The 4,346-nt window shown below is 38.8% G+C and overlaps 1 long non-coding RNA gene across 1 annotated transcript in view; it reads right to left on the bottom strand.

Annotated features, from left to right (window-relative positions):
- Positions 1-4,346, bottom strand: part of LOC119872528 — a 101,007-nt gene that overhangs the window by 58,521 nt on the left and 38,140 nt on the right. The gene's annotated exons all lie outside the window — the stretch shown is intronic.

Genomic DNA, 4,346 nt, shown 5'->3' with positions numbered 1-4,346 from the left:
AAAATTCTTACCAGGACTTAAAAAGTGCATAAATCAGGTATTAAAAGTACAACCAAATAAAAATTGTTTTGTGCAGCGGCCACAGCTATGCTGATTAGATCCAAAGCTGACCCGCATGATCACAGGGTTGCTGACTGCACCCAGTTGGGAGGCAGGAACTTGAATCAGGCTTTTGGCACTTCAGCCTTCTAGATGTTTCAAGCTTCTGGTGCCAAGTAGTTGCTCTTCGCCAAATACTTAGCCAAATTCGTGTGTGTATATATATATACCAGTCTTCTCATTCCTCTGTTCCTTCCTTTGTCCTTCCTTCCTCTTTATCTTCCTCTTCTTTCTTGTTACTATTCTAACTTCTTTCTCCCTTTTGCCTTCTCTGACTTCTTTATATTCCTTTGTCCCCCTTTGTTGTTTCTTTTGCCTTCTCCTTCAGCAGGAATGATCAGAGGTAGGCATATTCACTTTGAAGGACTCTTGGATCTTCTGGGATAGAGTCCCAGATGCTACCCTAAGGGGTCTTTCAAGAAGGGAGCATATTTCCCCAGATGCAACTACCCAGCCAAACGCAGTGTTACTTAATATCCAACTTCACCATTCAGTCCAATCACTGCTCAAATGTCAATTCTATGTAAAAATACAATCCTTTGTCACTTTCTACCTCCTGTCTTTTGTTTTTCCTCATGGTATCTAATATAGTCGCCACGTGTTTGTGAGTGATCTGTTCCCTCACGAGAAATAAGCTTTATGAAAGCAGAAATATTTTGTCCACAACTGACTATTCCCCCGGGGCTTAGAAGAGTACTTGGCATTTAGTATGCAGCCAGTAAATATTTGCTATTCTTGTTGAAAACAGGCATTATTTAGATTCAATCAAATGTTCCAGATGCAAAGTGTTAAGTGTAAGGTGATAAGAAACTGTTTTGCTATAAGTGGCTGCTTTAAAATGTAGGTTTTATTATTATTTGGGTAGAGTGAGGCCAACATATCAGAAGATAATTGCCACTGAAGAGATAAGTTGCTAATTATTCACAAGCCACCCCACAGGACGCCAGACAGGGTGTCAGCAGGCTCAGACAGGAGGCTAAGAAAAGGAAAACATGGGCAAGAGGCTTTATTGTTTCTTTGGTGTGGTTTGCAGGTTTTTTTCTGTGAGAAGTAACTGGAGAGGTAGCATAAGCGGGTTTAGGACTAGTTGGTTTGAGTAATTTCAGCAGGGTGTAGGGGTTGCCCTGAGTTGTCTGGTACCTGGAGTGTGAAAGCCAGGGAGCATGAGCTCTAGACTGGTTGCTGTGCTTATGAAAGCCATACTCCTTGGGCCAGGTGAGTTTTTTGCTATTTCTATGGATTAGCTGGCCCTGGGAAAGACAGTCCTGCCACAGCTAGCAAGGCTGCAAGATGTCAAAACATTAAAAATAGAAAATAAAAAGACATGATTAATACAATGGTCAAATCTGCTCTGGGTTGGAGCTGGAGGGGGAGGCAGGAATCAGACCCTAGAGAAGACAGGAATTACTAAAGTCAAATGACAGGGATTGAAGTGAGGTAGCAAAGCCAACTCACTGGAGCCTACGGTGGTGACAGAGGCCACCAAAGGGCTGGAGTAGTTGTGCAACAAGAGTTTGGGAATGTCCTGCTGTCTTCAAGTCTTAAAGCCAGGAGATTTAGTGGAAAACCATCTGCTCTCAAGACAATTAATTAAAAGGTGAACATCTTCCCCATATTCATTTTGGGAATATAAATAATAGTGAAAGGGAATATAAGGGAAGGGAGAAGAAATGTGTGGGAAATATCAGAAAGGGAGACAGAACATGAAGACTCCTAACTCTGGGAAACGAACTGGGGGTGGTGGAAGGGGAGGAGGGCGGGGGGTGGGGGTGAATGGGTGACGGGCACTGAGGGGGGCACTTGACAGGATAAGCATTGGGTGTTATTCTGTATGTTGGTAAATTGAACACCAATAAAAAATAAATTTATTTTTAAAAAATAATACAAAATAAACACATTCTTTGTGGGAAAAATAAATAAATAAATAAATGGTGAACATCTAACACTGGCCTTTCATACATGGTTATTGTTATTCCAAGTGGAAGTCTTGAAAAACTATGAGTATTTTTGTCTATAAAAATTAATTTTCATCTATTTGAATAAAAAAACATAAAGTACTTTTGTCCAGATCTTTTCCTTGAGTATTTTTAAAATATGTAATTCATTTTAAATTAATTTTGCCTATTCCATAATGCTTAAAAACAAAATATTTGTAATATCTCAAGTAACACCCCTGGAATACTGCATTCTCCCTGCCTTCCAAGTGACCATTTTACTATTATAGTTGCCTGCCAAGGCCAGAAAGAAACCCTGGTGACCAAAAAGTTTTGTACTTTAAGAAATATGATAGTAGCTTTTCCTAAATCATGCATACAACATATATTTATGAAGCTTTTTGTGGGCTGGGCCTTATACTAGGTGATAAACACTTTCCCTGTCTTCACAGAATTTATAACCTAGGAGGTAAGAATAGACATTAACAAATTTGTTTTTAAATTTACTCCTCTTCAGGTGGCTTACACTTTTTGAGTGATAAAGGTTGTTATTTATTTTTAGCTATTCTTTTATTTGTCTTCAAAAAATCTGATTCTACAGGCCTGTGCATTATTATGCGATAATCTAGAGATAGCTTTAATCAGATGCAACACTTTATTAAAAAAAAAAAAAGTCTGCTAGCTGTTATTCTCAGCAACAGTTGCAGCAACAAGATTGACACTGTTTCATTAATAAAGTCTCTTTGCCAGCATCTTAGATTAGTTCCCCAATCATTAATTGCTAGCCTATTATGGCCAAGTCTCCATGCTAGACACTAGGATGAAAAAGCTGAGTTAGAAATGGTTCTTGTCTTCGAGCTGTTACAGTCTGGAATGTAACAGAGAACTGAAAAATATATAAATTTGCTTTCAGTAAGCAGCAACACTTTCATATAAATCCAGTCTCTGTACTCTCAATTATCTAAGATTTTTAGAAATTGCTAGTACCTATCATTTTAGAGTTTAATTAAAATATTAAAACTTAATTAATCCCAGAATAATCCTTTGACATGGGTGTATCACAAGATAATTACCATAAGTTTTATTACAAAAATAGGAATTCATAATACTCTAGAGTTACCCTAAAGATACAACTACAAGTTCAAGGTTTTAAGGTAAATAATTTCTTTTGGTTCTATTATTGTGAACCTGTGACTGCATGTGTTATCTTTGGAGATGACACTCAAAGTATAAATGCAAGACCCTCTAGGAATATTGGGCCATGTGGCTTCCCTGCTTAAGATGTAAGAGGTCAGTGGCCCTTAACATAATTCAGTGCAATGCCCCCTTTTGATAGCAAGTATCTTGTAAAAGTTTTTCTTCTGTGTATACAAAATAATAGAAAGTCCAACTTACCAGCATTGATAAATAATACTAGCTCCATTAAGCCAGCCCTTTGTGTTGGTATCCAGAAAGGACTGGGAATGGATAAGAGACTCTAAGTTCCCTTTTTTTTTTTTTTTTTTTGAAATTTTGTTCATCCTGGTAATGAGACATCTAAATACAGTTTCTCAAGCCAAACACCCAGGTATAATCCTTAATTTTTTTTCTTTGACTCCTGTATGAGTTTGCTAGAGCTGCCATAGCAAAATACCATAGCGTTAGCAGCTTAAACAACAGAAATATATTTTCTCACAATTATGGAGGCCACAGGCCAATATGCAGATGTCAGCAGGGTTGTTTTCTTCTGAGGTTTTCTCCTTGGCTTGTGGATGATCAGTTTTTCCTCCCTGAGTCTTCCACAATCCTTCTTCTGTGTGTTCCTCTGTTCAGATTCCCTCTCCCTAAGGACACCAGTCCTATTGGGTTAGGCCTACCCTAAGACCTCACTTTAACTTAATCATCTCTTTAGAGACCTGATTTATAAATACAGTCACATTCTAGGGTACTGGGGGTTAGAACTTCAACATAAGAAATTGGAGAAGGACACAGTTCAGCCCCTGACACCTCACCACCGGCGTATCCACAGCATCAGCAAATGTTTTGCTTCCCTAGAACTCCACAGCCTCTACCCTGGACCAGGCACCATTAATTTTCCCCCATGGTTCTAAGAGTCTCCTACATTGTCCCACTGCTTCCATTCCTGCGCCTTCCACTCTCTATACAGCAAGCAGGAGTGATCTTTCTCAAACACGAATGGGATCTTGTCACCAACATACTTCAACCCTTACAATGGTTAATCATTGCAATTAGTTTGAAACGCAAGTCCCATCATGACCTATAAGATCCCACTCTACCTTCAACCCCATTTGGTACCTTTCTCCTCCATTCCTG

The sequence above is a fragment of the Canis lupus genome, chromosome 7, assembly GCF_011100685.1.
Source record: "Canis lupus familiaris isolate Mischka breed German Shepherd chromosome 7, alternate assembly UU_Cfam_GSD_1.0, whole genome shotgun sequence".
NCBI lineage: Eukaryota > Metazoa > Chordata > Mammalia > Carnivora > Canidae > Canis > Canis lupus.
The sequence above is the reverse complement of the archived record's forward strand: the minus strand, read 5'-3'. Positions and strand labels throughout refer to the sequence as shown.